This window comes from Ambystoma mexicanum, chromosome 4q, assembly GCF_040938575.1.
Source record: "Ambystoma mexicanum isolate Mex_15411 chromosome 4q, UKY_AmexF1_1, whole genome shotgun sequence".
NCBI classification, from domain to species: Eukaryota; Metazoa; Chordata; class Amphibia; order Caudata; family Ambystomatidae; genus Ambystoma; species Ambystoma mexicanum.
The window spans coordinates 504,278,075-504,291,801 of NC_090928.1; positions in this window are offsets into that span (position 1 = coordinate 504,278,075).

Consider the following 13,727-nt stretch of genomic DNA (forward strand, 5'->3'; position numbering starts at 1 on the left):
GAAAGGACCATTGATTCACAGGTGGAGAGCTTTGGCAATGCCACACCGATCAAAAGCATTCACCAACTCCATCTGGAGAGAAAGGCTGACAAACTCTTCTGCTACCGGTGCGGGTTTGAGTACCCCCACGATGGCACATGCCCCACCATTGGCCAGCGATGAGTGTCATGTGGTGAAGAAGAACACTTCAAGTGGGTCTGAAAACTGTTCCGCGATAAAAGAAGAGATCGAGCCAGAGACCTGCCACCGCAGCCCAAAGCGAGAAGTAGTGTGCCCTCTGGCCCATGCCCCAGCAGAAGTCCCCATGCACTGCCAAGTCAACACTCCCTGAAACTAGGGAATGAGACTCTGGGGAAGACAGACCTCAGAGGGAACGGAGAGAGAGACAGAGGTATGTCATGCGCACCAAACCCAAACGCAGATCTCGGCGCCATGTGCGTTATTTGGTAGAACAATCTCAGTCAGACTCGGAACCCAGCTCATCAGGGAGTGACCAAAGAAAGAAAGCATACGTTTATGCCCTCGGAAACCCCACTGCCAGCACTCACAGCCCCACTTTGATCATCAAGCTGAATGAGCAGCCCACCGAATTCTCGATTGACACTGGTGCTACCGTCAATGTAGTCAGCGAGAACATCTTTAAAGAGCTACCCCAAATACCGAAGGTGAGCCCCGCCACAGTGGACACATATGCGTATGGCGCCAAAGCACCTCTCAAGTGTATGGGTCAATTTGAGGGTCTGTGCCGATACAAAGGGCACGAGAAGAAGATTCCCATTCATGTCCTGGCCACGGAAACCGATAGTGGATGTGTCCTCAGCTTTAAAGTAGCTGCTGACATGGGCCTTATCCACATCCTGTATAACATCATAGACGAGTTCATACGCCCGACAGCGCAACACTACAAAGGGATCCCGGTCAATATCCAAAGGAAGGTTCAGGACCAGCTGAACAAACTCCTTGAGCAGGATATCATTGAGCCCGCCACAGGCCCACCACCTGGGTATCCCACATAGTGCCTGTTCCCAAGAAGGAGTTGGATGCTATCAGGCTCTGTGTGGACATGCAGTGCCCAAATCAAGCCATCTTGCGGGAGCGACACCTGGCCCCCGCATCACAGACATGATTCACCTACTGAAAGTTAGACCTGCAGAAGGGGCACCATCAGCTTGTACTGAGTCCTGAGAGCCGGAAGATCACCACCTTTGTCACCCATATGGGTTTATTTTGCTACAAAAGGCTAAGTTTCAGGGTGTCCTATGCCACGGAGATATTTCAGGCTGAGGTACACAACGTTATCAAACACAAACCAAACTGCCTCAACTACAGTGACGATATCTTGATATTCGGCACGGACATCAATGAACATGATGAGGCATTGATGAAGGCGTGCCAGGCTCTGGAAGCCGCCAACCTCACACTCAACCACGACAAGTGCGAATTCCGGAAGAGCACGCTGAGATTTTTCTGACACATCTTCTCTGAAACAGGCATGACGCCGGGCCCGGAAAAAGTGGCCGGACTATATGAAACATCGCCCCCGGCTAATGTGTCAGACCGGCATTCTTTTCTAGGGCTGGCCAGCTACTGCACGTGCTACGTTAAGGATTTTGCCTCAGTGAGCGAACCACTACGACTGCTGACTCGCCAGGATGCCTCCTTCGAATGGACAGAAGGCTGCCAGAAGGCCTTCGAGTTCATCAGAGAAAGAGTATCCAAGGCGGAAAATATGGCTTACTACGACCCCGGTCAACAAACGGAATTGACGGTGGACAGAGGCCCTGTGGGTCTGGGGGCCATACTGGCCCGGAAAGACCCCATAGACCCCTCACAGAAGTACATTGTTGCCTATGCCAGCAGGAATCTCTCGGTCACTGAACAGGCATACTCAAAGGCTGAGAAGGAGGGGCTTGCAGTGGTGGGGGCGTGCAAGCACTTTCACCTGTTCCTATATGGGAAGCCATTCAAGGTTGTCACCAATCACCAGGCTCTTCTGTTCCTATATGGCAATCCACAGGCAAAAATGCCGCCCTGTATCGCCTGGGGGATACAGTTGCAAGACTATGGGCCTCATTATACGTTATGCGGTAAACCATGGTGCTAATAGCACCATGGTTGCCGCCGGTACCATACCGGTACCACCATGGAGAAAAGGGGAATTACCACCCTATTCCAAGGTTGGCAGGGCGGTAATTCCCCCTTTCTCCATGGCCCTTCCCCATTCCCATTTTTGCCCCATAGGGCTCAATGGGAATGGGGAAGGGGCTAATTACGGTACCGCAAATTGCGGTACCGTAATTAGCACAAAGGTCCCTTTGCGGGTCCCAACTTTAACGGCTGGTCTACACCAGCCGTTAAGGTCCGGTCACGCAAAGGGACCTCGTAGTAAGGCGGTAAGGGTTTACCGGTACCAGTGCCCTTACCGGTACCGGTAAACCCATACCACCTACCGTGTAATGAGGCCCCATGACTTTGAAATTGTTCATCGCCCCGGAAACTGGAGACACCCCGGCGGACTTCCTGTCAAGATGACCGCGGGGGGGTGTGCACCAGAACCCTCAGTAGCAGACCGATATCTCTGCTATCTGATACATCAAACCACCTGTCAGTCTGTGAGGGTCTCGTCTCTAGCATGTGGAGGAGGGCTAAGGACAGAAGAAGAGCAGCTGAAGATCTCGTACAGAAGGATGTGGATAGGCTCATCCAGGTGAAAGAGGAGATAGCATTGTCTGATGATCACATCCTCTTGAAGCACTGCAAGTTGGTGATTCCACAATCCCTGAGACCAAGAATCATCGAGCTAGCCCATGAAAAGCACAGAGGAATGGTTTCGACCAAATGCATGCTTTGGCAGAAAATCTGGTTACCCAACATGGACATGATGGTAGAGGACGCCCTGACCAGTTGTCCCATGTGTAGCCTCATTACCCCCAATCGGCACCCAGAGCCGTTGAACATGTCTGAACTGCCTCAAGGGATCTGGGAAGCTGCGGCGGCCGATTTCTTTGGGCCCATTGAAGGGGGAAAGTATGTCCTGGCAGTGATGGATGAGTATTCACAATACCCGGAAGCCCAAATGATATCATCGACAGCAGCTCACCATGTCATCCCGCCCTTGACCGCATATTCTCTGCGTATGGCATTCCCAAGGTATTGAAGACCGACAATGGACCACCCTTCAGCGGGCATCAGTTCAACCAGTTTGCAAACTACATGGGGTTTCACCATCGCAAGATAACCCCTCTATGGCCGCAAGCGAATGGCATGATTGAGTGTTTCATGGCCAATCTGAAGTGGGTGCTCCAAATTGCTAAGCTCACCGGACAACCCTTTGAGCAAGTACTAAACCAAACTGATGCGAGATTACAAGGGCACCCCACACAGCACCACTGTGAGGACACCTGCAGAGGTAATGTTTGGGAGAAACATACAAACCCATCTCCCACAAGCTCTGCTGGGTAACGGACCCCCTGAATGGTACCAGGAGATGCGTGAACGAGACGAAGCCGCAAAGGCCCGCATGAAGGAGTATGCCAACACCCGCAGAGGAGCAAGACAGCCCCACATTGAAGTGGGCGACATTGTTGCGGTCAAGCTGTCTCAGACTCATAAGCACACATCCCTTTTCCATGAGGAACCCCTGTTGGTTACCCAGATCAGGGACCCGAAGGAGCGGTCACCGGAAATTCATTGCACTTTAAGGGGATCCCGTCGCTAGGGTCCCATAGGTTGAGTGGGCAAGTGGTCCCACCTGTTGACTATATGTTGGAGGACGATTATCAAGGAGATTGTGATGATGATGATGACTCCGATCAAGATGTTCTGGCACCGGGTGGGAGCGAGAGCAACTCTCCTGTGCAAGTCGACACGCGCCCTCATAGAGCAAGAACACGGCCTCGTCGGTGGATTGAGGAAATGGGTTAATGTAATTCGCTGGACGGACACCTGTTGTGGAGGTCTGGTTTTTGTTTAAAAAGGGGGGAGATGTCATGTTGACAGTTCCGTGGAATTGAGGGGGGGCGGGACAAAGGGATGCAGGTGTTGGGAGTTCGGAAAGGAAGTGACGGGGAACGGGAAGTGACGGGTGGGGGCAGGGCAGAGTGATACGATGTGGAATAAAGAAAAGACGTGTTCAGGCACCCTCCACGTCTGAGTATTTATTGCTGCGCCACCAGCGTTCCAGGCCTACCTACGGTCATAACAGAAGCATTCCTGCAACATCTTCTCTAAACCTACCTCCAAAGTTTAGAAGGCCAGATGCATAAGTGTCGCTTCAGAACGGAACGGGAACTATACCTTAATTCTAATGTATACATTTGTGCTTGTATTTATTTATTTATGAGACTAGCCTTTCGCCAAAGTGCTGCCCAGACACAGGAATAAAAGGTAGTATAATATTTGATCATGGTATGGATAAACTATAATGAAACAAATTAAGATAGAGAGGAAAAGTAGTCAATATTAACAAAATAAAAAAAATGAATAGCGCGTAGGAGAAGGCCCTTTAGAAAGAGGCTTGGATTTCCAATGCCCAACAGAATAAAAGAACGACAATGGGACTTAGCAAAGGGCCGGGTGCGGGGAGGGTTATGAATGACAAGAAGAAACTGATTTAGAGAATGTAAAGAACGAGAAGGAATATTAACCTGACAGATGATAAATAAGAAGGGGACACATAGATACATTTAAAGAAAGAAATAGGAAAAGATACGGGACTCAAAAGGAAGACAGGAAGTTAAAAAAAGGAGGAAAGGAGATGGATGAGAGAGAGCTGAAAAGGGTATGAATAGCTGAATTAAAAATACATCTTGGTGTTGTGAGCTGGTAGGCACGAATGCCAACCAGGAAGGCAAGGCAGCAATCCTGGGGTAAGAGAACAAACGAGGTACAACATACTTTGGTAGGCTAGAAGGTAAGAAAAGAGAAAGCGTTCTGAATCTTATATATTTGAAAGAAGGTAGAGTGCCGTACTTTGAAATGTGAGAGGAAAAGAAAAGAGCAGAATCAAAATTAACTCAATGATTATGGACAAAGGTAGATAGCATACGTAGAAGTAAGGGGTGGGGGGGGGTTGAAGGATACAAAAGCAGAATAGTTACCATAGGGAAAAAGCGAACCTCCGTTTTAGAGCCAATTTGAAGGTGTAGGAAATGGGAGTGCATCCGATACTGGACATCGGAAAGAAAGGCAGTAATGGTAGAATGGAGAGAATCGGTGAAGAAAGGATAAGAATCAAATATTTTGGAGTCAAAATAGAAATGCTCATGCTTTCTGCTTGCTTTAAACATTTCCACTTCCCAAATGCTAAGTGAAATGTACAAAATGTAATTGGAGTGAGGGGCCCTTTAAGGCAACCGTGCTCCAGCCCAATGGCATCAGTGAGGAAATGCCTATTCAATTGTCAGGAACTTGACTGAAACTTAAATATGCATTGAAGGTATTTCTGCTGGTTCCTTGCAGCAACAACCAGACCCTCCTCCATCTCTCACATACTTTCTGTAACATGGGGACTTGCTAGGGTGACCAGATTTTTTTTTTAAAACTTGGACATGTTACATAAATAGAAGTAGGATGAAAGTAAATACAAATAAAACGTTAGTCCTACTTCTATGTCGCTAGCCTGTTGCAGAGGGGCAGACAGGGGCTGTGCTCACAGGCACACTCTTCTCATTGGAGTAGAGCACTTGGGAGAGGAAGGGGGAAGAAATGGGGACTTGAAAAGCATTTCACGCCCCCATTGGTGCAGGAAGAGTTGCGCCGGGACACGATTTTGGGATTTCGAAATCGGTCCCGGCAAAACCCAGATGGGGTTTATAAAATAAAAAAAACTCCAGGGACCCCATGACGGAGGTTGATTTCCCCAGACTGTCCTGGGAAAACCGGGACATCTGGTCACCCTAGGACGTGTAATGAGAGATCTGAAAGCGCACATGCACAACAGCAGGCTGCTCTTAATTCACTAGCCAAAAGATCTCTGCAAATTGGTCACTTGTATTTAGGACAAAACAAGTGCAGTGCGTACCTGTGACATTATATAATCTCCTTTTTTGGTTAGCTTATAGTACGCCAATCGTCAAATCACAATACACAGTTCTTTCCTACAAAGGAATTGTTATAGAACGTTTACCGAAGCCCACTAAGGTGAAGCCAGCGCAAGCAAAGGGTGCAGTGTTGGGCGCCGAAGGTGCACAAGACTCTGGCCGACCGTCCCCTGGACCTACACTTTCACCTTGCAGATGCAACGTACCCTAATTTCCTGTGACGATCGAATAAAGACCAGATTCCAAATTCCACTAAGGCAGGGCCTTTGCAGGCAAAGGGCGTGGTGTTGTGTGTCGAAAGGTGCGCAAGACTCTGTCCAACCATCTGTTGGGCCTAAACTTCCGCCTTACAGATGCAACGTACCCTCATTTTCAGCGACGATCGAATAAGGTCCAGGTACCGAAGCCCACTAAGGTGAAGCCCGTGCAGGTAAAGGGCATGGTGTTGTACGCTGCAGGTGCGCAAGATGCTGGCTGACCATACGTCGAGCCTACACTTCTGCCTCGCAGATGAAACGTGCCCTAATTTCTGGTGGCGATTGAATAAAGACCAGGTAGCGAAGCTCACTAAATTGAAGCCCAAGCAGGCAAAGGGTGCAGTGGTGTACACCATAGGTGCACAAGACGCTGGCCAACCAACCATCAGGCATACACTTCTGCCTCACAGATGCAAGGTACCCAAATTTGCAGCGACGATCGAATAAAGACCAGGTACTGAAGGCCACTAAGGCAAAGCCCACTAAAGCGAAGCCCACACAGGCAAAGGGCATGGTGTTGTGTGCAGCAGGTGCGCAAGACGCTGGCCGACTGTCCGTCGGACATACACATCCACCTTGCAGATGCAACATATCCTAATTGCCAGATCAGTCCCTGCACATGCTGCTGACATTCAGATCCTCCTCACCGCCAAAGATCTTGACCTGCTCACCATATCCGAAACATGACTCCATCCAGCAGAAGGCCGTGCACTATCCATCACTATCCCCCAGGATATGCCATCCTGCACAGTGAAAGAACTCACAGCAGAGGCAACGTAGTTGCTCTAATCCTCAAAAACACCTTAGCCATCAGGATCACAAACTCCAGCCAAATCCCAAACTGCAAAATGATCTTTACTAAACTCACTCTCTCACCTACAAATACTCTCAGTCTCCATCTCATCTATCACCCCCAAGATCCCATTTCATCCTTTGAGGAAGACCTCCTGCAAACCCTCAAACCTACCATCAATCCCAGCTCAAATATCTTGATTTTAGGAGACCTCAATCTTAGCCTCAACAACCCCACAGACTCCTGCATAAAGCATAGCCACATCCCTCAACCACACTGGCTTTACTCAGCTAACTACTAAACCTACCAACATCCAGGGCCACACTCTCAACTGGATTGCTTACCTCAATCGCAACTTGACAAGCCCCATCACAACTTGCCCATGGTCTGACCATCACACTAACACATTCAATATCCCCACCAGCAAACAGCCCAGTCCCTGTCACTTAGTGAAACCAGAAGCCCTGGCCCGCTGAACAACAAATCTCAACAAGGACCGCCTCACACCCCTCCCCTCAGACCTCAAGGTCCTAACCAACATTGCAATGAACCCAAAGACCCTTGTCATTTTCTACAATGACACCATTGCACTAGCTGTTGACACCCTAGCCCTGCTAAAAAAGCACAATGCCAAGCTCGCTCTGAAAAAGAACGCGTTGTTCACCCCTGAGCTACTTGCTTCCCATGCTAAGAAACTCACTGCCAAAATGACTTGGAGAAAAACCCCTTCCCAACCTTCAAGGCTCAGTTCACCTCCCTTGCCAAAGACTACAAAAGAGCAATTCATATCGCCAAAGCCAGTAGCCACAGCACGAGAATAGATAATGCACAGTCCAACACCTGCAAACTCTTCATGATCCTGCGCGAACTTGAGTCACCAATCACCTCCCTGCAGACCTCATCGCAGATGACACCTGGTGTTCCAAGATGAAAGAAAAACCTCTTCTCTCCAGGTGAACATCCGTGCCAAGCAACTGGCCATTCTCGAAAACCACCTCAACACTCAACACTCAACACTCAACACTCCTCATGGATCCCACCAGCCTACCTACCACCCAATTTGACTTCTGCCCGGTATCAGAACTCAAAGTGGCCAACATCATCAAAGGCCTCAAGCCCTCCCACTGCAGAGGTGATGTCTGTCCGGCCCCAATCATCAAAGACGCTGATGATACTCTCACACTCCTCATCACAGCTATTATCAACTCTTCCTTTGACATAAAATCGGTACCAACTTCCTTGAAAGAACGATGGATTATCCCATTGCTAAAAAAAACTTTGTCACTAATTACCACCACAATACTACTGTACCCTTCATCCTTAAAATCCTCGACCGTAGAGCATACATCCAGGTCCAAGAATACTTTGAGGACAACCACATCGTGGGCATCCACCAATCAGGTTTCTTACCAGGGATGGAACTGAAACCGCCTTGTTGGATGGACATGAGAACCAATTTGAAGATATTAAAGACACAGGCAAACTCTCCCTGTTGCTCATGCAGGATTTATCAGCAGCGTTCGACCGCGTTGACCATCAGACACTCTGCAACCACCTCACCGCAACAGCATACATCTCCCCAGCAGCGACAAACTATATTAGATCATTTGTGGCAGGCATATTCTCCTGTGTCTTTATGGATGATCATATTGCCCACCAACCGCAGTAACCTCTGGAGTTCCACAAGGGTCTTGCATCTCCCCCACCTTGTATAATATTTATAATAAACCCCCTTTTGATCACCTGGAAGCCCTTGGTGAAAAAAACGACACAAGTTATGCCGATGACATCCAAATCCTCCTCCCTCTCTCAGGCACCTACCACTTTGACATTGCAGCCATCAACTCAATCTATGACATTGTCCAGAACTGGATGCAACCCACCAGTTATGTCTAAACAATGACAAAAATGAGATCCTCATTGTAGGCTCGCACACAAATCTATGGATCTAGCTTACAATTTATTTGACATTGACAACAACTTGATCCAAATTTCATCGTCAGTCAAGACCCTGGTTATCTACCTAGATGCTACCCTTGACCTCTCACACCAGGTCACAGCCATTGCTTCTTCTGCTGCCTCTACTGCCAAACTTCTAAATGCCAGCAAGCCCTTCTTCTCCGCACCACCAGAGCCAAATTGGACTATTGCAATACGCTCCTTGCAGGTACTTCTTAACGTAACTTGTACAAGCTACACACTATAGGAAACAATGCCCTCTGAGCCACCCTAGGCGTGTCCAAGCACAACCATGTTACAGAAGCCAGGAAAGAAGCCCACTGGCTCCCGATCCACGAGCGACTCAATTCAAGATCATGTCCATCGCACACAGGTTTACCACCAACACTGCCCCAGCCTATCTTCTATCACGTGGTGTGTAGAGTAGAAATACACCCCACCCCTTGCCCACGAAGATTCATGAACAGCCGCTTCCGCAGAGTGCCGATCTTCATTCCTAAAACCACAGGAGGATCAAGCTTTCCTGTCATTGCTGCAAAGCTTTGAAACAATCTCCCCCTCGCCCTGAGAAAGAAACCTTCCTGCTGGACCTTTAGTGAAAAAACTGAAAAATTGTCTCTCTGCCTAAAGCTCCCTGAAATAAGACATTAAGACATTTCAATACCTGTCTCCTCTGTTCCCTCCTCCCATTGTACTTTTGTATGCTAAGCTCCTGGTGCTAAAATACTAAGACAGTTCAATATTTGCCCCCTCTTTTCCATCCCCATTGCACTTTTCGTATGTTTCCTCTCACTAATGTCACTAGTGCCTAGATGCCTAAGGGTTCAGGGTGCTTCAACAAATGCACAATAATTAAATAAATAGTAATACTGAGGAGATCACTCAAATAGTGCTTTAGAAGGATATGTGATTCATAAATGATTCGTGTGCTGCAACATACCATGGGCGTCCAAGCAATCAATTATAAACTCAAATGGCCACCCTTCTGCTGAAAGGTGAAAGGTTGCTTAGTGGCATCATAATGTGAGTAATCAGAATAAACCACATGGACTACGTTTCCACAAATTGCTATACACTCAGAAGCTTTCCTTAATCTTCAAATTTGGATCCATATCTCAACTGCAACATGCTCGCTTTGTAAACCGGGCAACATCGGGAGACATGGGATCCATACTCTGGTCCAGAGGCCTGAATCCTGTGGCTCTCCAGATGTGTTGGAATACAACTCCCATGACCCCTCCCCATTGGCTATGTTGGGTAGGAATGATGAGAGTTGTAGTCCAAAGCCTCTGGAGAGGTGACGTTTGCAAAGCACTGCTCTGGTTGGAAAAACGTCCTCTCCCTTCCCCCACAGAAAGGTACATTACATCCTATTCGTGAATGATAATAATGACACATTGATTATTGCAGTGCCTAGAAGCTGGAGGACTGAGCTATGATGTTCTATATTAAGCGCTGAGTTATTAGGGTGTGATTATGCATGCAATGTAGCCCTTAACTGAACCATGTGGTCCAATTTGGAACTTTAAAAAGATTAATAGTGTTTACAATTTCAAAGGCACCACAATATCACTTAGGGACAATCAGTGGCAGGTGGATCAAAATCCAACATTGCAAAAATCAAACATTTTTATTAGTAAAGAAGGCCAACCAAGCGCATTTATTGAAAGCATTTAATTTGGGATATATTTCTTTTTTAAGTGTGAAGTATTTTGGTAAACAGGAGAAGAAACATAACGGGAGCTATAGTTGTTTGCCAAGGGCCATGCCATTCTAGCAAGTGGGTAAGCCTCGAATAGAAGGAAAGGCTCCAGTTCGGAAAAACTTAAAGCAACTGATCAACACCTCTTAAAAATATAAAAGGATCACAACAAAAAATGAAAGGAATGATACAAAATGATTCGCAAATCTAGCTTACCTGAAGCTGCACGCTCAAGAAAAACAAACAGAAGAGTTAATATAACCCTGGAAAAAAGATTTGGATCTGGGTGTGCACCAAGAATGACTAGTGACGATCTCTACACAATGACTCAGCAACAGAAAAGGCAATTAATGTTGTATATGCTGGCAATGCATGCAATACAGACACACTGTGGTTCTTGGCTACAACCAGCCTAACACTATCCAAAAGGACCTATAAATAGTTGTTAAGGATATGGAGGCAGCTGTCCTGCCATTTTAGGAGTGGAGTGTCCTATTGGGATGTCCGGATTGTAGCGTGAAACCTCTGGTACAGGTAATCTGGGGAATGAATTTATTTATTAATTTGTAATGTTTATAACACGCTACTCGCCCATGGACCTCAAAGCGCACAAAAGACAAAAGAACACATACAAAACAAGATTGCAAGGATGGAAGGAAGCAAGGAAAACTATTCTAGTCTAGTCTGTTCTGTGAGATGGGCAGAGCATTCTGGATCTCTCATAGTACTCACAGTGACTATAGGGGTGACTGCTGAAGGGAGAAAGCGAGTAGGTTAGTTGTAGGGGCAAACATCACTGGACAATTAATATGTTTGCAGCATTTTTGACCAAAGGACTTGATAATTTGACCTCAGAACTTGTTAATAGTGGTAACTATTGTCAGAGATGGCTCAAGGGGCGATAATGTGGTGCGGTCACATAGGAGCGCTGCAAATAAAAGGGTTCCGCCGGCTCATGACACTTTACATTGGGTGAGCTGGCGATGCCCTTTACATGACAGTGTCATGCAAAGTGTCAGTCAATGACTTTCTATTAGTGAGTGACAGGACAGAGGCACTGCGTTTCTTGAATAGGCGCTGGTGGGGCGCAGCTGTCACTCACTAATAGAAATTCATTGGCCCTCATTACGAAGCTGGTGGTAACCCGCCGGTGCTACCGGCAGGCTACCGGCAGACTTTCCTGTTCATTATCAACGCCCGATATCCCAGTGTTAGCGGGATATTACAGGTGCCGGAAATGGCGGCAAAATTCCCATTCCACATACTCGCATAGGACTCCATGATATGGGAACTACTGAATCGCTAGAACCCTTGTTAACAGTGCCAGTGATTCAGTGAATTCACTGCCCTGTAGGGGCCTGAACTCCCAGCAGGTGAGGCCTGGCGGTAGTTCACTGCCCCTGGTGGCAGACTCGGAGTAGGATAGTCCTGGAAAAATGCCAGAGCCAAAAGTACTCTCAATTTTACCAGCATTTTTTCCAGACAGGTTTACTACTAATGAGGACCTTTGACTGCAAAAGGGTGGCACACGCACCGGGCGCTTGCATGACTGGGGCCGTCACTGGATAGTGTCCCTTACCTTCTTCACGTCCACTCACCAGCTCGGGAAAATGAATCATTTGGGAGCCAATATCCATAGTTAGTAGCGTGCTCCGTCGTCAGTAGGGTCACAGTGGCCCTCATGAAAAGTGCATCCCTAATTGAATTATATAACGAAGATTCCCTCTGCTAACAGTGCAGGGAGCTCTTGATTCTATTAAAGACAAGGAGGCAAGCATTATGCTTCATCTTCTTATTGTATCAGTCTCCAGCAGTTTCAACAAATTAATAAAACATTTCAATCCTTTCATTGAAATAACGTTTTTTTTTTATTTTAAACTTCATTTCCCAGCAGTCCTAGGTCCCTATCCCCAGTGTCCTGGTTATGTGACCTAGTCCTTCCACTTCCTGTAGCCTCTCTTCTTTGACTGCTTCCAACTGCAATCGTAACCGTGACTGAACTGTCAACTTGTTCCACAAAGTCTCTGAACTGTAGAGCTCTGCTGATACGATCCCTCTATTCTAACTTGTGATCTTGATCAACCTGTCCCATTCTTCTCTTGTATGTCTTCAGCTGTTCTTCTGTTCGTCTCCCAAAGACGGAAACAACATTACATGTTAGGGCGGCAGATACACACCCTATTCTGAGAGGGAATCCTGTTAATTATTCTGATACATATCACAGTACATTTCTCTATTATCAGTTAGTCTCTCCCGTGTATCTAGGGTGGGAAAGTAATGCTCGCCTCCTTATCTTTAATAGAATCAAGAGCTCCCTGTGCTATTAGCAGGGGGAATCTTCATTATATGTCAAGACGCAGGCGAGCATTATGCTTGTTCAAAGCTTCTTACCATAGCTGCTGCTAGTGTGTTAATCATTTTAAAGTAAAACGTTCTGAACGTATTATCACTCACCCAATCAGCTGCTTTCAATATATCTTGCAACGTAGCCCCCTGCCTCAGTGCCTTCGATTCCATTGCACCGCGCACTGAGTGTGCTCCAAATGTTGCCATGTCTATACCTGCTAGAGACATAATCTCTCTAACCCATCTCGCTATAGTGGCTGTCGCTACGCCTTTATGCGGCTTCCTGCACGATATCAGCAATTGTGTTGTCCCTATCGATCTCAGTTCAGCTGCCTTATTTACATATTCTTTTATACATGCAGCTACGCACCATTTCGAGTGTTCTTGCATATATGGATATGTTATAGAGGAGAAATATGTCTTTGTTCTCCTGGCCAGATGGAAAGTCACTCCGTCTGGTCCATATACCATTCTGTCTATTTACAGTGCTCTGACATCTGCTACTCTTCTACATGATACCATGCATAGTAGCATTGCCAATTTCCCTGACAGTCTCCCTAGAGATAGGTATCTATTGCTGGATCAGTCTGCTAATAGTTGCAGTTTGACTGTTACGTCCCATAGAGACT